This window comes from Cibotium barometz, chromosome 52 (assembly GCF_041138505.1).
Source record: "Cibotium barometz isolate CiBa-2024 chromosome 52, ASM4113850v1, whole genome shotgun sequence".
Taxonomy (NCBI): domain Eukaryota; kingdom Viridiplantae; phylum Streptophyta; class Polypodiopsida; order Cyatheales; family Cibotiaceae; genus Cibotium; species Cibotium barometz.
Genome location: NC_141097.1, coordinates 21,082,754 through 21,102,847, shown reverse-complemented (window position 1 = coordinate 21,102,847; position 20,094 = coordinate 21,082,754). Strand labels below are relative to the sequence as shown.

The 20,094-nt window shown below is 44.7% G+C and overlaps 1 protein-coding gene across 17 annotated transcripts in view; it reads left to right on the top strand.

The window, feature by feature from the left end:
- LOC147608942 (pentatricopeptide repeat-containing protein At1g20230-like) overlaps positions 1-20,094 on the top strand; it is a 76,370-nt gene that overhangs the window by 20,287 nt on the left and 35,989 nt on the right. For 3 of the 17 annotated variants that reach the window (XM_086788077.1, XM_086788071.1, XM_086788072.1), the window contains one exon: positions 17,829-20,069. The exons of 2 other annotated variants lie outside the window; for them this stretch is intronic. The gene's annotated coding sequence lies outside the window, so the exon portion shown is untranslated. The remainder of the gene's footprint in view (positions 1-17,828; positions 20,070-20,094) is intronic. 12 more of the 17 variants (XM_086788078.1, XM_086788079.1, XM_086788075.1 and 9 more) reach the window with 11 other exon arrangements.

Genomic DNA, 20,094 nt, shown 5'->3' with positions numbered 1-20,094 from the left:
CATGTGAACAGGTGGTAAGTATATGGTACATGTTGTTTTAATGTGTTATATTCTAACCCTTTGATTTATAAGGTTAGGGGTTCACATTCATTTAAAAGTGGGCACCCCCTTTGGGCACCCACTTTGGGGCCAAGGTGGGGAGCCTCACTTTTAAGTGAGTGTGGGGGTGGGTGTCACCAACCCCCACTAATTCCCCACATGCAAGCTAAGGTTATCTTCACTTTGAATTTATTAAAAAGAACCTCTCCTTCAAGCGTAAAAAAATCCATCGTTGGCTTTTGGGCGTTGATTTTCACCAACCGGCGACTCTCCCATCTTGGCTGGCGACTGAATTTTACTGCAGACGGCTGCCATCTTCCCCCTGTGCGCTGGTGTTTACCCTCCATAGGCTGGCTGCGCCTCTTTCTCTACAGGCGGCCAGCATAGACTGCAGGAGGCTGCGCCTCCATCTCTACAGGCAGTTGATATTACTACAGGCGGCTGACTGCTATCTTCTCCATTGGCTGCTGCAAACCTCCCTCTACAGGCGGCTGATTTTGATGCTGGCTGCGCCTGACTCTCTACAGCCGGCTGCCACCACCTGAAGGACCTGCCTCTGTACTCCAACAGCCTGCGCTGCCCTCTACTGTGCGCTGGAGTACCCTCTGCTGTGGCTGGTTGTACTACTCTACAGGCGGCTGGTTGATGCAAACCACCTGTACCCTCTGCTGTTGCTGGTTGCGCCTATCTTCTACAGGTGGCTAAGTGTACTTGCAGGCGGCTGGCTGCAACCCTCTCCTACAGGCGCTTACACCATCTCTTCCTTGAAGCCTGGTGACTGTATTGCTCTATCTACAGCAAACTTGAAGGCCACGCTCCAGTTACTCAGGTTATACTTCTTCTCCATTGGCGGCTATAAGAAGTCTTCCTATCTCTTGGTTGGTTTCAAAGTCTACACAAACACCACAAGTTGTGGTCTTCTATCAACCATCTACAAGTAAGTGGTTTTCAGATTTGAGTAAAGTTTTATATGTTTAAAATCTGATAAAAGATTCGCCCCGCTCGGCCAACACCCGTTCGGTGCCGGGTTGTCCAAGCTTTATTGGCGAACCTCGGTCCAGAGGTGCTGAGATCGGGAGAGCCAGGCGTTAGTACGAGAGCGCCTGTCTGTGCGTGGTCTCGGAACACCAGTGTGGCGCTCTCCGCGGAGTCCAGTGAAAGCACAGGACCGTAGCGATTGGACCACACTAGTGGTCAATCTGCTCCGAGTTTTTCTACATCGAAATTCGAGTTATTTGTTTAATACTGTTTTCATATGTACATGGACATCATCTGGTTCTCAGAACCCATGGAGCATTGTATTCTTTAAATACTCCCAATAAATATATCATATATTGAGGGGGGGGTCGGCCCGTTCCGGCCCCAGTGCTGGTGTCCATCTTTCCATTTCTGTTCATTTAATTTTCAAGTTGTTTTAAGTTGTCCATATCTTATTTGTGGTTTTAAAGTTGTGCTATTAAACGTGTAGGTGTCCAATAGAGTCTTTCCCACTTGACGGGATCGGTTTCATTGGTATCAGAGCACGGTTGTTTCCCTCTTCCTAGTGGGGAAACGAACCTGTGTATTGGACATCCCGCTTCTAGCAAACTTTGAACACAATGGACAGCCAAGGCAACCCTTTGGAAGTACCAAATTCGAGGGGTCTCTCTAGTGCTTCTCGTGGGTCTGATGCCCTGCGAGGTAGACACAAGCCTCTTGAAAGGGTTCTGGATAGTGAATCCAAAGGTCAACTGTCTCCAGGAAAGACAGTTATGCTTGAACAAGACCCTGATGCTATGAGGGCTGAAATGGAACATATGAGAAAACTTTTGCAGGCTCAAGAGCAAGAATTGAAGTTTTTGCATGAAGATCCTCATCTGCAAAGTGCTATCGAAGCCAGGAAGGCTGATGCTATGGTTGATGTAACCTTTGAATCAATGGCTCGTGAAGTGGGCAAGAAACCAAGGGAGTTGGCACTTGCCTATCTCCTTCGCAAAGGTGATATCAAAGAGGGGGATGACGGAGAACTAAAATTCAGAAATCCACCTCGTTTAAAGCATGGAGATCCCGCATCCCAGAGGCTGAAATCTTATATGCAAAAGGAAGAGGTGACTGTCACTTCTCGTCATGCATCCTCTCCCCAAGGCACTAAGCCTGACAGAAATATGTATGCCAGTGTTCATGGAGGGCACGAAAGTCACATGCATGCAAGATATGTATCTCATGGTGACAGGTCTGCTTCCAGGAAAATTTTGCCTTCTGAGTTGTCTCATGGAGAGACCATGCCATATGCAGGTAAGTCACATGCATCTGAGCTTCGAGTTCGTGGAGCACATGCCACCGTGTCCCATGAAGCTTCTATGACGGCCCATGGAGCCCATGCAGACAGGGCTACCCCGTTGGATAAGGGGAAAAGAAAAAGAGAGGACCATGAGCCTCATGCTAGGAAGCTCAAGGAGTTCAAAGCAGGTGATAAATCTGTCAAATTTGATGTCTTTCATGGTGAACACGATGCTTCTAAGGTGTTAGCGTTTGTGGCACAGTTCGACATTGCTTTTAGCGATGAAGACTTTACAGAAAAGTCGAAGGTGCGCCATGCTAGTATGTTTCTGAAAGGCACTGCTGCCCATTGGTGGATCACCGAAAAGATCACCAAGGATCCCATCTCTACTTGGAAGGAATTCAAAGACAGATTTTATGCTCAGTTCCTGCCACCCAATGCAGAGCAAACTCTCACTCAAAAGTGGGATAGGCTGGAACAAAAAGATAATGAGAGTGTGCAACAGTATGTGAACAAATTTTGGAAAGTGTTGCTGGAAGTGACTCCCTTCATGCTAATCTCTGAGGAGGAAAGAAAGAGGAAGTTTCGTTCTGGATTGCAACCTGCTTATAGATCGGGTATTGAATTGCACCCAAAACATACGTTGCAACAACTCACAGCTTCTGCCCTTGCTACAGAGCAATTGGTGCTCAAGATCAAGCAAGATCAAGGAGGTTCCAAGGCAAAGGACAAGGCTGCCCCAAATCAGCAAAAGGGTGGACAGCCACCTAAAAAGAACTTCCGGGAGCCTTACAAGGGTGGTAAAGCTGAAAATAAAGAACAGGGCCCAAGAAAGAACAAGTTTGGATTAACCCCGGAGCAAAGAGAGCAATATGCTAAGGATGGAAAATGCTTTTCTTGTGGTAGCAAAGACCACATGTTCCGGCAATGCCCAGATCGCAAACCAAAGCACGAGGACAAGAACACCAAAGCAAATGTTCATGCAGTTCCTGATGTGCAAGGTAATACAGGTCATGATGCTAAAGAGAGAATGGTTTGCAAGGCATGGGGGCAAGTTAAGGATCAGCCCGCACTCTTTATGTTTGATGACTGTGCAACTGACAATTTCATCTCTATGCAAATGGCAGCTGCATTGGGAATTGAGGTTGAAAACATGGGACCTCAGATTGAAGCCGAAGCTGCATTTATTGGCAAAGAGGTGCAGGTTACCCCTTTGATTGGGAAGTTGCGTATTCATATACAGGGCTACCTTGACAATGAGCATTTCTTAGTTGCTCCTTTGAATGGATGTGATGCATTGTTGGGCAAGCCGTGGCATCATAGGCTTGAGCCCCGCAAAGACTACAAGTCCAATATGATTTCTTTTATGCATAAAGGCCGCATGCACTTTATTGATGCTGGCAAAGAAGGGGATTCCATCCCAGTTGTATCACACATCCAAATTAATAAAGCAATGAAAAAGAGTCTTTCAGCGTACTTGATTTTTGTGCGTGATAGTCTTGTGCCAAATCATCAAAGTGTGGATGCTATGTCTAATGATAGGCTGAATTTTCTTAATGCATTCAAAGACTGTTTTGCTGACTCATTGCCAGGTGAACTACCTCCCCAAAGGCCCGAAGATCATTGTATAGATCTTGTGCCAGGTAGTTCTCCACCTAACAAACCCGCATACCGAGTGAGTGCTGCACAACAAGAAGAAATTATGAAGCAGGTTAACGAGCTTTTAGAGAAAGGTTTGGTTCAGCCCAGTTCCTCTCCTTACTGCTCTCCTGTGCTTCTTGTTCAAAAGAAGGACGGATCATTCCGTATGTGTGTAGACTATAGAGCTTTGAACAAGCTCACCATCAAGAACAGATTTCCTATTCCGCGTATTGATGATATACTGGATAAGCTTGATGGTTCAGCTTGCTTTAGCAGACTTGATTTGAAGAGTGGTTATCACCAGATACGTGTGGTACCGCAAGATGTCCATAAGACTGCATTCAGGACAGCCTTCGGATTATATGAATTCTTGGTAATGCCTTTTGGTCTCACCAATGCTCCTGCTACTTTTAATCGTATGATGGATAGGATATTCCGATCCCATCGCAAGTTTACAGGAGTCTTCTTTGATGATATCTTGGTTTTCTCCAAGAATGAGCAGGAACACAGAACTCATTTGGTCACAGTGTTCGAAGAGTTGCGAAAGCACAAACTTTTCGTCAATGCCAAGAAAAGTGAGTTTTTCCTTTCAGAGATTCATTATCTGGGACATATTGTATCCAAGGATGGAGTTACAATGGATCCTGCAAAGATAGAGACTATTCGGAATTGGCCCGAACTGCAAAACGTACATCAAGTACGAAGTTTTCTGGGATTATGTTCGTACTACAGGCGTTTCATAAGGCATTTTGCTATGATTGCCACTCCTCTACATGATCTCACAAAGAAGAAAACTGTTTTCAAATGGACTTCAAAGGAACAGGATGCCTTCTTGCAGCTCAAGCATGCGATCATATGTGGTCCAGTATTGATTGTTCCTGACTTGCACAAGCCATTCATGGTTGAATGTGATGCTTGTGGTGATTGCATAGGAGCTGTCCTAAATCAAGAAGGGCATGCAGTTGCATACGAGAGTCGTCGTTTGCATGATGCTGAGCTTCATATGGATATCTATGAAAAAGAGCTCTTGGCTGTAATTCACGCCTTAAAGATTTGGAAACACTACCTTCTTGGGGCTGAATTTGTGGTCAAGACAGATCATCAAAGCTTGAGATACTTTTTATCTCAAACCAAGCTTTCAGAGAAGCAAATGAGAATGGCGAATTTTCTTTCCATGTTTCATTTTCAGATTGTGCATACTCCAGGAAAGAAAAATGTAGTGGCCGATGCACTATCTAGGAGGCCTTATATTGCTGCAGTCTCAGTGGCCTCTCATGGAGATCTATCTGCTATGAGAGATTTGTATCATTTGGATGCTGATTTTTGCCATATATGGACTGATTTGATGGCTGGTCATTCACATGCCTCTTATGTTATCAATGAGGGTTATCTCATGAAGGATAATTGCCTATGTGTGGTGAAGGATTTGCGTCCAAAGGTTATGGACGAATGTCATGCTCCACCTTATGCTGGTCATAGAGGTATTATGCCTACTACTCGCATGATTCAGAGGTACTTCTTTTGGCCAAGCATGCGTAAAGACATTGAGGCTTATGTGCGTGAATGTATCACTTGTCAAAAGGTGAAATTCGACAGGCAAAAGCCTCCAGGTTTGCTTCAGCCATTGCCTATTCCCTCGCAACCTTGGGAAAGTATCACGATGGATTTTATTATGGATTTGCCTAGATCCCAGCATGGGAATGATGCTATTTGGACTATTGTGGACAGGTTTAGCAAGCAAGCTCACTTCTTGCCCGTCAAGAAAACCATTAAAGCTGATCATATGGTAAAGCTTTTTCTTGCTAATATTTTCAAGCATCATGGTATGCCTAAATCCATTGTTGGGGATAGAGATCCCAGGACTACAAGCCTATTTTGGAGGGCTTTGTTTGATAATATGGGTACTAAGCTTGAGTTTTCATCAGCTTATCATCCCCAAACGGATGGCCAAAGTGAAGCTGCGAATTCAGCTGTGTTGGATTTATTGAAGTGTTATGTGGCAGATCAAAAGAGTGCATGGGAGAAGTATCTTCCACTTGTTGAGTTTGCCTACAACAATACAATCCATGCTTCCACAGGAAAGGCTCCATTTGAGGTTGTTTATGGCAGAGTGGTCTTGCCACCCATCCTTCGTACCAAGGATGAGATTTTTGCAGCTGATGAATATGTTCGTGACTTGGATGTTGCCTTTGCTCAGGTGCGGACAGCCATTGCAAGATCTCAGGATAAGCATAAAAAGGCTGCTGACAAGCATAGAAGGGACATGGAAGTCAAAGAAGGTGATTGGGTATTGCTGAAATTTGAGAAGGCTAGGCTTCGAAAGAGGCCAGGACGAGAAGGATCATATCCTAAGCTTTCTCCTCGCTATTATGGACCCTTCAAGGTGATTCACAAAATCAATGAAGTGTCCTACAGGCTTGCTTTACCTAGTCATTGGAAGATTCACAATGCTTTTCATGTGAGTCTATTTCGGAAATATGTGGGGCCAGATCCTGATGAGCCTGTCACAGAAGATCCGCCAGAAATTGAAGAGCTTGAGGAGATCCTCCAGCCAGAACAGATTGTTTTTCACAAGGAGAGAAAGCTACCTGCAGGAAAGCTTTCCAGGAGATACCTTGTGAAATTTAAGAATTATTTGCCTATTGATGCCAAATGGGTAAATGAAGATTATTTTGCAGATTATCCGCAGTTGCTGCAGGCATATCTTGAGGCTTTTAAGTTGAGGTCAACTCTTTAGAAGCCCGGGGGGATGTCACCAATTGGCCGACCATTTGGTCCATTCCTACTTTTTGCGTCTCGTTCACTTGAGGCCAGGCCGGTGTCTCATGTGAAGAGGCCAGTATTTTGCTGACATGGACGGGAGCCAGACTGGTGCCACCCGTGTGTTAGCAGGATGGTGTCATATGGACGGGAGCCAGATCAGTGCCACCCGTGTATGACCTGGACTGTGTTCGATCCATGGGACTGTCACGCCATGGAAGGGCCAGTATTCGTGCCGTGTTTTACCTATGGGACTGTCACACCTAGGGAAACTCGTGCCTGGAACTGCGTCTTACCTATGGGACTGTCACTCCATAGGAAGACCAGGATTTTTATGTAATAAATGTCGTGCCAGTTTTGTGCCGACAAATATTTTGTACATGTTCCATGAACGGGAGATATGTCCATGTTACTTTTGCACATGCACACATATTCTGCATGCTTGAAACTGTTTTCGCATGACATGTATTCGTGTGTTTGCCTGCTTGACGTGTTACTTACTGAGCGGGGACGCCTGCCAGTGAGTCGTGAAGTGTGCCCTGTATTCTGACAAGTTTCAGTGCATGTGAACAGGTGGTAAGTATATGGTACATGTTGTTTTAATGTGTTATATTCTAACCCTTTGATTTATAAGGTTAGGGGTTCACATTCATTTAAAAGTGGGCACCCCCTTTGGGCACCCACTTTGGGGCCAAGGTGGGGAGCCTCACTTTTAAGTGAGTGTGGGGGTGGGTGTCACCAACCCCCACTAATTCCCCACATGCAAGCTAAGGTTATCTTCACTTTGAATTTATTAAAAAGAACCTCTCCTTCAAGCGTAAAAAAATCCATCGTTGGCTTTTGGGCGTTGATTTTCACCAACCGGCGACTCTCCCATCTTGGCTGGCGACTGAATTTTACTGCAGACGGCTGCCATCTTCCCCCTGTGCGCTGGTGTTTACCCTCCATAGGCTGGCTGCGCCTCTTTCTCTACAGGCGGCCAGCATAGACTGCAGGAGGCTGCGCCTCCATCTCTACAGGCAGTTGATATTACTACAGGCGGCTGACTGCTATCTTCTCCATTGGCTGCTGCAAACCTCCCTCTACAGGCGGCTGATTTTGATGCTGGCTGCGCCTGACTCTCTACAGCCGGCTGCCACCACCTGAAGGACCTGCCTCTGTACTCCAACAGCCTGCGCTGCCCTCTACTGTGCGCTGGAGTACCCTCTGCTGTGGCTGGTTGTACTACTCTACAGGCGGCTGGTTGATGCAAACCACCTGTACCCTCTGCTGTTGCTGGTTGCGCCTATCTTCTACAGGTGGCTAAGTGTACTTGCAGGCGGCTGGCTGCAACCCTCTCCTACAGGCGCTTACACCATCTCTTCCTTGAAGCCTGGTGACTGTATTGCTCTATCTACAGCAAACTTGAAGGCCACGCTCCAGTTACTCAGGTTATACTTCTTCTCCATTGGCGGCTATAAGAAGTCTTCCTATCTCTTGGTTGGTTTCAAAGTCTACACAAACACCACAAGTTGTGGTCTTCTATCAACCATCTACAAGTAAGTGGTTTTCAGATTTGAGTAAAGTTTTATATGTTTAAAATCTGATAAAAGATTCGCCCCGCTCGGCCAACACCCGTTCGGTGCCGGGTTGTCCAAGCTTTATTGGCGAACCTCGGTCCAGAGGTGCTGAGATCGGGAGAGCCAGGCGTTAGTACGAGAGCGCCTGTCTGTGCGTGGTCTCGGAACACCAGTGTGGCGCTCTCCGCGGAGTCCAGTGAAAGCACAGGACCGTAGCGATTGGACCACACTAGTGGTCAATCTGCTCCGAGTTTTTCTACATCGAAATTCGAGTTATTTGTTTAATACTGTTTTCATATGTACATGGACATCATCTGGTTCTCAGAACCCATGGAGCATTGTATTCTTTAAATACTCCCAATAAATATATCATATATTGAGGGGGGGGTCGGCCCGTTCCGGCCCCAGTGCTGGTGTCCATCTTTCCATTTCTGTTCATTTAATTTTCAAGTTGTTTTAAGTTGTCCATATCTTATTTGTGGTTTTAAAGTTGTGCTATTAAACGTGTAGGTGTCCAATAGAGTCTTTCCCACTTGACGGGATCGGTTTCATTGGTATCAGAGCACGGTTGTTTCCCTCTTCCTAGTGGGGAAACGAACCTGTGTATTGGACATCCCGCTTCTAGCAAACTTTGAACACAATGGACAGCCAAGGCAACCCTTTGGAAGTACCAAATTCGAGGGGTCTCTCTAGTGCTTCTCGTGGGTCTGATGCCCTGCGAGGTAGACACAAGCCTCTTGAAAGGGTTCTGGATAGTGAATCCAAAGGTCAACTGTCTCCAGGAAAGACAGTTATGCTTGAACAAGACCCTGATGCTATGAGGGCTGAAATGGAACATATGAGAAAACTTTTGCAGGCTCAAGAGCAAGAATTGAAGTTTTTGCATGAAGATCCTCATCTGCAAAGTGCTATCGAAGCCAGGAAGGCTGATGCTATGGTTGATGTAACCTTTGAATCAATGGCTCGTGAAGTGGGCAAGAAACCAAGGGAGTTGGCACTTGCCTATCTCCTTCGCAAAGGTGATATCAAAGAGGGGGATGACGGAGAACTAAAATTCAGAAATCCACCTCGTTTAAAGCATGGAGATCCCGCATCCCAGAGGCTGAAATCTTATATGCAAAAGGAAGAGGTGACTGTCACTTCTCGTCATGCATCCTCTCCCCAAGGCACTAAGCCTGACAGAAATATGTATGCCAGTGTTCATGGAGGGCACGAAAGTCACATGCATGCAAGATATGTATCTCATGGTGACAGGTCTGCTTCCAGGAAAATTTTGCCTTCTGAGTTGTCTCATGGAGAGACCATGCCATATGCAGGTAAGTCACATGCATCTGAGCTTCGAGTTCGTGGAGCACATGCCACCGTGCCCCATGAAGCTTCTATGACGGCCCATGGAGCCCATGCAGACAGGGCTACCCCGTTGGATAAGGGGAAAAGAAAAAGAGAGGACCATGAGCCTCATGCTAGGAAGCTCAAGGAGTTCAAAGCAGGTGATAAATCTGTCAAATTTGATGTCTTTCATGGTGAACACGATGCTTCTAAGGTGTTAGCGTTTGTGGCACAGTTCGACATTGCTTTTAGCGATGAAGACTTTACAGAAAAGTCGAAGGTGCGCCATGCTAGTATGTTTCTGAAAGGCACTGCTGCCCATTGGTGGATCACCGAAAAGATCACCAAGGATCCCATCTCTACTTGGAAGGAATTCAAAGACAGATTTTATGCTCAGTTCCTGCCACCCAATGCAGAGCAAACTCTCACTCAAAAGTGGGATAGGCTGGAACAAAAAGATAATGAGAGTGTGCAACAGTATGTGAACAAATTTTGGAAAGTGTTGCTGGAAGTGACTCCCTTCATGCTAATCTCTGAGGAGGAAAGAAAGAGGAAGTTTCGTTCTGGATTGCAACCTGCTTATAGATCGGGTATTGAATTGCACCCAAAACATACGTTGCAACAACTCACAGCTTCTGCCCTTGCTACAGAGCAATTGGTGCTCAAGATCAAGCAAGATCAAGGAGGTTCCAAGGCAAAGGACAAGGCTGCCCCAAATCAGCAAAAGGGTGGACAGCCACCTAAAAAGAACTTCCGGGAGCCTTACAAGGGTGGTAAAGCTGAAAATAAAGAACAGGGCCCAAGAAAGAACAAGTTTGGATTAACCCCGGAGCAAAGAGAGCAATATGCTAAGGATGGAAAATGCTTTTCTTGTGGTAGCAAAGACCACATGTTCCGGCAATGCCCAGATCGCAAACCAAAGCACGAGGACAAGAACACCAAAGCAAATGTTCATGCAGTTCCTGATGTGCAAGGTAATACAGGTCATGATGCTAAAGAGAGAATGGTTTGCAAGGCATGGGGGCAAGTTAAGGATCAGCCCGCACTCTTTATGTTTGATGACTGTGCAACTGACAATTTCATCTCTATGCAAATGGCAGCTGCATTGGGAATTGAGGTTGAAAACATGGGACCTCAGATTGAAGCCGAAGCTGCATTTATTGGCAAAGAGGTGCAGGTTACCCCTTTGATTGGGAAGTTGCGTATTCATATACAGGGCTACCTTGACAATGAGCATTTCTTAGTTGCTCCTTTGAATGGATGTGATGCATTGTTGGGCAAGCCGTGGCATCATAGGCTTGAGCCCCGCAAAGACTACAAGTCCAATATGATTTCTTTTATGCATAAAGGCCGCATGCACTTTATTGATGCTGGCAAAGAAGGGGATTCCATCCCAGTTGTATCACACATCCAAATTAATAAAGCAATGAAAAAGAGTCTTTCAGCGTACTTGATTTTTGTGCGTGATAGTCTTGTGCCAAATCATCAAAGTGTGGATGCTATGTCTAATGATAGGCTGAATTTTCTTAATGCATTCAAAGACTGTTTTGCTGACTCATTGCCAGGTGAACTACCTCCCCAAAGGCCCGAAGATCATTGTATAGATCTTGTGCCAGGTAGTTCTCCACCTAACAAACCCGCATACCGAGTGAGTGCTGCACAACAAGAAGAAATTATGAAGCAGGTTAACGAGCTTTTAGAGAAAGGTTTGGTTCAGCCCAGTTCCTCTCCTTACTGCTCTCCTGTGCTTCTTGTTCAAAAGAAGGACGGATCATTCCGTATGTGTGTAGACTATAGAGCTTTGAACAAGCTCACCATCAAGAACAGATTTCCTATTCCGCGTATTGATGATATACTGGATAAGCTTGATGGTTCAGCTTGCTTTAGCAGACTTGATTTGAAGAGTGGTTATCACCAGATACGTGTGGTACCGCAAGATGTCCATAAGACTGCATTCAGGACAGCCTTCGGATTATATGAATTCTTGGTAATGCCTTTTGGTCTCACCAATGCTCCTGCTACTTTTAATCGTATGATGGATAGGATATTCCGATCCCATCGCAAGTTTACAGGAGTCTTCTTTGATGATATCTTGGTTTTCTCCAAGAATGAGCAGGAACACAGAACTCATTTGGTCACAGTGTTCGAAGAGTTGCGAAAGCACAAGCTTTTCGTCAATGCCAAGAAAAGTGAGTTTTTCCTTTCAGAGATTCATTATCTGGGACATATTGTATCCAAGGATGGAGTTACAATGGATCCTGCAAAGATAGAGACTATTCGGAATTGGCCCGAACTGCAAAACGTACATCAAGTACGAAGTTTTCTGGGATTATGTTCGTACTACAGGCGTTTCATAAGGCATTTTGCTATGATTGCCACTCCTCTACATGATCTCACAAAGAAGAAAACTGTTTTCAAATGGACTTCAAAGGAACAGGATGCCTTCTTGCAGCTCAAGCATGCGATCATATGTGGTCCAGTATTGATTGTTCCTGACTTGCACAAGCCATTCATGGTTGAATGTGATGCTTGTGGTGATTGCATAGGAGCTGTCCTAAATCAAGAAGGGCATGCAGTTGCATACGAGAGTCGTCGTTTGCATGATGCTGAGCTTCATATGGATATCTATGAAAAAGAGCTCTTGGCTGTAATTCACGCCTTAAAGATTTGGAAACACTACCTTCTTGGGGCTGAATTTGTGGTCAAGACAGATCATCAAAGCTTGAGATACTTTTTATCTCAAACCAAGCTTTCAGAGAAGCAAATGAGAATGGCGAATTTTCTTTCCATGTTTCATTTTCAGATTGTGCATACTCCAGGAAAGAAAAATGTAGTGGCCGATGCACTATCTAGGAGGCCTTATATTGCTGCAGTCTCAGTGGCCTCTCATGGAGATCTATCTGCTATGAGAGATTTGTATCATTTGGATGCTGATTTTTGCCATATATGGACTGATTTGATGGCTGGTCATTCACATGCCTCTTATGTTATCAATGAGGGTTATCTCATGAAGGATAATTGCCTATGTGTGGTGAAGGATTTGCGTCCAAAGGTTATGGACGAATGTCATGCTCCACCTTATGCTGGTCATAGAGGTATTATGCCTACTACTCGCATGATTCAGAGGTACTTCTTTTGGCCAAGCATGCGTAAAGACATTGAGGCTTATGTGCGTGAATGTATCACTTGTCAAAAGGTGAAATTCGACAGGCAAAAGCCTCCAGGTTTGCTTCAGCCATTGCCTATTCCCTCGCAACCTTGGGAAAGTATCACGATGGATTTTATTATGGATTTGCCTAGATCCCAGCATGGGAATGATGCTATTTGGACTATTGTGGACAGGTTTAGCAAGCAAGCTCACTTCTTGCCCGTCAAGAAAACCATTAAAGCTGATCATATGGTAAAGCTTTTTCTTGCTAATATTTTCAAGCATCATGGTATGCCTAAATCCATTGTTGGGGATAGAGATCCCAGGACTACAAGCCTATTTTGGAGGGCTTTGTTTGATAATATGGGTACTAAGCTTGAGTTTTCATCAGCTTATCATCCCCAAACGGATGGCCAAAGTGAAGCTGCGAATTCAGCTGTGTTGGATTTATTGAAGTGTTATGTGGCAGATCAAAAGAGTGCATGGGAGAAGTATCTTCCACTTGTTGAGTTTGCCTACAACAATACAATCCATGCTTCCACAGGAAAGGCTCCATTTGAGGTTGTTTATGGCAGAGTGGTCTTGCCACCCATCCTTCGTACCAAGGATGAGATTTTTGCAGCTGATGAATATGTTCGTGACTTGGATGTTGCCTTTGCTCAGGTGCGGACAGCCATTGCAAGATCTCAGGATAAGCATAAAAAGGCTGCTGACAAGCATAGAAGGGACATGGAAGTCAAAGAAGGTGATTGGGTATTGCTGAAATTTGAGAAGGCTAGGCTTCGAAAGAGGCCAGGACGAGAAGGATCATATCCTAAGCTTTCTCCTCGCTATTATGGACCCTTCAAGGTGATTCACAAAATCAATGAAGTGTCCTACAGGCTTGCTTTACCTAGTCATTGGAAGATTCACAATGCTTTTCATGTGAGTCTATTTCGGAAATATGTGGGGCCAGATCCTGATGAGCCTGTCACAGAAGATCCGCCAGAAATTGAAGAGCTTGAGGAGATCCTCCAGCCAGAACAGATTGTTTTTCACAAGGAGAGAAAGCTACCTGCAGGAAAGCTTTCCAGGAGATACCTTGTGAAATTTAAGAATTATTTGCCTATTGATGCCAAATGGGTAAATGAAGATTATTTTGCAGATTATCCGCAGTTGCTGCAGGCATATCTTGAGGCTTTTAAGTTGAGGTCAACTCTTTAGAAGCCCGGGGGGATGTCACCAATTGGCCGACCATTTGGTCCATTCCTACTTTTTGCGTCTCGTTCACTTGAGGCCAGGCCGGTGTCTCATGTGAAGAGGCCAGTATTTTGCTGACATGGACGGGAGCCAGACTGGTGCCACCCGTGTGTTAGCAGGATGGTGTCATATGGACGGGAGCCAGATCAGTGCCACCCGTGTATGACCTGGACTGTGTTCGATCCATGGGACTGTCACGCCATGGAAGGGCCAGTATTCGTGCCGTGTTTTACCTATGGGACTGTCACACCTAGGGAAACTCGTGCCTGGAACTGCGTCTTACCTATGGGACTGTCACTCCATAGGAAGACCAGGATTTTTATGTAATAAATGTCGTGCCAGTTTTGTGCCGACAAATATTTTGTACATGTTCCATGAACGGGAGATATGTCCATGTTACTTTTGCACATGCACACATATTCTGCATGCTTGAAACTGTTTTCGCATGACATGTATTCGTGTGTTTGCCTGCTTGACGTGTTACTTACTGAGCGGGGACGCCTGCCAGTGAGTCGTGAAGTGTGCCCTGTATTCTGACAAGTTTCAGTGCATGTGAACAGGTGGTAAGTATATGGTACATGTTGTTTTAATGTGTTATATTCTAACCCTTTGATTTATAAGGTTAGGGGTTCACATTCATTTAAAAGTGGGCACCCCCTTTGGGCACCCACTTTGGGGCCAAGGTGGGGAGCCTCACTTTTAAGTGAGTGTGGGGGTGGGTGTCACCAACCCCCACTAATTCCCCACATGCAAGCTAAGGTTATCTTCACTTTGAATTTATTAAAAAGAACCTCTCCTTCAAGCGTAAAAAAATCCATCGTTGGCTTTTGGGCGTTGATTTTCACCAACCGGCGACTCTCCCATCTTGGCTGGCGACTGAATTTTACTGCAGACGGCTGCCATCTTCCCCCTGTGCGCTGGTGTTTACCCTCCATAGGCTGGCTGCGCCTCTTTCTCTACAGGCGGCCAGCATAGACTGCAGGAGGCTGCGCCTCCATCTCTACAGGCAGTTGATATTACTACAGGCGGCTGACTGCTATCTTCTCCATTGGCTGCTGCAAACCTCCCTCTACAGGCGGCTGATTTTGATGCTGGCTGCGCCTGACTCTCTACAGCCGGCTGCCACCACCTGAAGGACCTGCCTCTGTACTCCAACAGCCTGCGCTGCCCTCTACTGTGCGCTGGAGTACCCTCTGCTGTGGCTGGTTGTACTACTCTACAGGCGGCTGGTTGATGCAAACCACCTGTACCCTCTGCTGTTGCTGGTTGCGCCTATCTTCTACAGGTGGCTAAGTGTACTTGCAGGCGGCTGGCTGCAACCCTCTCCTACAGGCGCTTACACCATCTCTTCCTTGAAGCCTGGTGACTGTATTGCTCTATCTACAGCAAACTTGAAGGCCACGCTCCAGTTACTCAGGTTATACTTCTTCTCCATTGGCGGCTATAAGAAGTCTTCCTATCTCTTGGTTGGTTTCAAAGTCTACACAAACACCACAAGTTGTGGTCTTCTATCAACCATCTACAAGTAAGTGGTTTTCAGATTTGAGTAAAGTTTTATATGTTTAAAATCTGATAAAAGATTCGCCCCGCTCGGCCAACACCCGTTCGGTGCCGGGTTGTCCAAGCTTTATTGGCGAACCTCGGTCCAGAGGTGCTGAGATCGGGAGAGCCAGGCGTTAGTACGAGAGCGCCTGTCTGTGCGTGGTCTCGGAACACCAGTGTGGCGCTCTCCGCGGAGTCCAGTGAAAGCACAGGACCGTAGCGATTGGACCACACTAGTGGTCAATCTGCTCCGAGTTTTTCTACATCGAAATTCGAGTTATTTGTTTAATACTGTTTTCATATGTACATGGACATCATCTGGTTCTCAGAACCCATGGAGCATTGTATTCTTTAAATACTCCCAATAAATATATCATATATTGAGGGGGGGGTCGGCCCGTTCCGGCCCCAGTGCTGGTGTCCATCTTTCCATTTCTGTTCATTTAATTTTCAAGTTGTTTTAAGTTGTCCATATCTTATTTGTGGTTTTAAAGTTGTGCTATTAAACGTGTAGGTGTCCAATAGAGTCTTTCCCACTTGACGGGATCGGTTTCACCTGTGAAGGGTCACACCCTTACACATGGGTCACTATCAAAGGACATGTCTATTCATTAAAAGACACACCCCTAAGTCCAAAGGACATAACCGTTGATTCAAGAGCCACACCCCTTCCCAGGGATGTGTCTCTTCACTTGTACCCTTTCGGCCTCTATTTAAGAAAGGCCCCTGTCTCAATGCAAACAACTCAGCTTTCCGCTCTCTAATTATCTTTAGTTCTTGTATTCAATTTTAATCATGTCTTAATAAACTAGGAAGTCCTCACATTTACCATCCATGGGATGCTCTCACTTGGGTAGCTAAGTTGTGGGCCATAACTAGAAGCTTTGATACCAATGTAGCATGCAATTGCCAGTGTGATCGTGTGACACACATCAAGGCCTTCTTTATACTTTTATGTTTGAGTGAGTTTAAGTAATCCACATACTTAAACAAGGAGATAAAGTTGTAGAGAGAGAAGATGGAGAGTCTTGAGTCCCCCAACTACCCACTTGAGGGCCCCCTTCTGCAAGTAGGGAGTATTATTTTGGAGAACTTCTTTACATTTTGCAAACTTTACCAATAACTTGCTGACGTGTGCCTTGCAATGATATCTCGTGTGTCTCCATGCTGAGGTTATGCCTTGCCATGGTCAATCATTCTCTATGTGCTTGAAATCCACTACCAAGTCGGCTAACATGTGTGTTGTCAGCCTGTTTACTACCCACGACCTGCTGAAAATATTATTTTATGCAATCGCTCTCAAACACGTCGCTGCGGTCTTTGTTTGCTGGTCGACTAGCCTCTCCTATGCTGGCCATGCTGGCCAACTAGGCCTAAGGGCTAGCCAACTAGACATAGTGTCAAGGCTGGCCCTTTGTGGCTCTTCCATGCTTGGCCGCCTATGGTTGATGCCCATGGGTTGGCCCTTCGGTAGCCCATATACAACGCTTCCTAAGACTAGCCTAAGTCTTTGCTTCTACATGCTTGCTACATGCATCTACTCTAGGAAGACCTAAATGCTCTGTTCTCCAGGTGGGTTAAGTGACACATACGGACACCTAAGTTTCTCGATTTGATCTACGTGCCCAACATGTAGGGATCACAATGGGGTCAAGGCATAGACAAATAATCCCCAAAAAGGTTCTATTGATGTACAAATGTAACACTGATGATGACCCACTGTGTCACATAGCACCTCAGTGCATGGGTGCATGTGACAATGCAGCTGGATCTCTACGCAAATCAATCCAAGGCCTTGCATCTCTAGAGGTTTGACAGAAACTCAATACGAAGGGCTATGTGTGAATATATGCTCTTATGTGTGTGTGTGGAGTGCGTGTATGAGAGCATATCTTGATACAGAGTTCTACACCCACTATTGGGCACTGATGACGTTAGTGGGGATGTCATAGTATCTAGTCCATACTCTGCATAATGGAGTTGATAGTTATATAGTCTTGTGGGTTGACTACCATGAGTATATAACATGCACGTTCCTATTGGGTTGAGAGAATTTAGTCTTTCATTGTTATTCTTTTTCCTCTTTTTATTCTCTATATATTTTCATTTTTAGAATGATCATGCTTTCGTGATACCCAAGGCCTATGTATATTGCGATAGAAAGAATTATGCAATGGAAGACCCAAACTAGCTCTGAAGACTCACATAGACCTAGAATGTTGTATGGTTACCATATCACAAGTCTCGATACTTGTAGCCCCTTGTTGTGGGTTTCTGAGTATTTGACATTCTATGACTTTCCTATATGCAGGCTGTTGGACTGTAAAAGCTTCATGAGTGCCCCTGCGAAGCTATGCAAGGAGGGACGCTATATGAAAGACTTCAGATTGCCAAGGGACTGCAGGCAGCATATTATAGTACCTACATAAACATGGTTAGTGCTCTTCTGCAGGGTTGCATTGATGAGAAAAATCTTTCCGTAGGCAGAGAAATCCATTGTTTGATTGTTCAACAAGGCTTGGAGTCCTACACTTTTCTAGGAAGCTACTTGATTCACTTGTTTTCTTTGTGTGGGAGGTTGCTAGAAGCAAGTCTAGTTTTCAACAAATTGCTTGATCCAAATGTGTTGAAATCATAAGCCAATTATGGGGAGGATGATCAAGGCATTGAACTGTACAAACAAATGCTACTTACAACAGTGCAACCAGATGGGCATGTCTATGTTGCTGTCCTCAAAGCTTGTGCAAGCACAGAAACCCTATATCATGGTGGAAAGGTGCATCACGACACTTCATGTTCGGACAGACATTGGAGTTTATGGTTGCACTTTTGAGTCGAAGTCTTTTTTAAAGTTTAGCTTAATGTTTGGTTCTAGCTCTTAAGTGCTTTAGGTCTAGAGTTTACAGTTCTCTGTTTTGCTATTTTGTGTTGTTGTTTAGTATCTCAGCTCAAAATGTTTAAGTTCTTATTAAGAAGAAGTGTGTGTATGCTTTTGTGTGTGTTTTTTATTTTTTGTTTTTTAAAGTTTCTTTCATTCATGTAATTGTTTTGTTTTGTTTTCTTGTTTCTTGTTTCTTGTTTGTTTTTGTTTTTTGTTTTTTTGTTTTTTTGTTAATGTCTTAATTAAAAGTCTTCGTTTGATATTATCTTTTGATTTCCTCTCCTTAGTAGCTAGGTTTGTTAGTTTATTTATTTTTTATCTTTCAAATGCTTTGTTTTTGTCTTTGTCCTTCTTCACTATTATTTCTTTCTCAAATCTCTCAATTCGTAAGTTCAGACTTTTCTGACCTTATGAAGGTATATATTGTTGGATCTGCTTATGAAGCTGATGTATTTGTGAGCAACACCCTCATAAATATGTATGCAAATTGTGGAGGTTTGAGAAGTTGACACAGCGAAATGTGGTCGGTTGGAGCACAATCATTGCAACATATGCACAACACATTGTGTGCCAAGAAGCTCCCGTGCTTTTTGATGAAATGAAAAGAGAGGGTATTGAACCAAACAATGTGGCATGGAATGCAATCATCTGTGGGTATGCCCAAAATGGGGATTGTCAAGAGGCTCTTTGCTTTTTTCACAAAATGCTGGAAAGTAAGAGGTGGTCGGACATTTTTACATATGTGAGTATTCTCAAAGCATGTTCCACCATAGCAGCTATGGATCAGGGAAGGTTGATCCATGCCGACATCATTGAAGCTGGTATTGGGTCAGATGTATATATAAGGAGCATCCTTATAGACATGTATGCGAAATGTGGAAGCCTTCATGATGTGCACCAAGTGTTTTGTGGAGACACAAACCGGAATGCAGTCACATGGACTGCAATGATGGCAGCATATGCACTTCAGAGTGATTATAAGATGGTCTTACACTACTTCAAAGGCATGCAACAGGAAGGGTTGGCACCAAATGGAGTTACTTTGGCAAGCCATTGGCACATGTCATTGCTTGGCCAATTGGACTAGACACCCTGCACAGTTGTAAGAGAACCATGTGATGGAGAGACAAGTTTTCATTAAGATTCCTGACCAAGTTCTAGAGCGTTGAAGCTTGAAGAGCCAACTCGCGCAGTGATGCAACGAATTGATTTGTTGTAGATGAGGTGAGGAAGGGCTTGACTGAACGCTGAAGCGTCTGACATATGGGTGTGATACACACAGCCACCCAGGCCATGTGAACCCCTTCTTGGGGGGGAGTAATGTCTCCAAAATTTGAAGCCACGATTCTAGGAGGGGTAAGCACAACCACTAGGCTAATGCCTCAGGGAGAAGATTTATATCTTGTTTTTGAGAGTTGTGGTAAATCATGGCATACAGTGGCTTGTTTATGTGCCTTTTACTCTTGCTTGAGACAGAATTTTTATTTTTTTTCAAGGTCTGCAAGTTCTGTAAAGATTGATTATGCCTGTGTAATATCTCTTTTCTCTTTTTCTTGGATTTCTCTGCACCTGTTTAGGTGGTGCAAAAGCTCTTGCTGATGCTGAACCTGGGTGATTGGCGCAATGGTGCAATCAAATGTTTGCACCTATAGCTATATCGCGGTATCGTAGGTAAGATTGAGCTGAATCTTAGAGT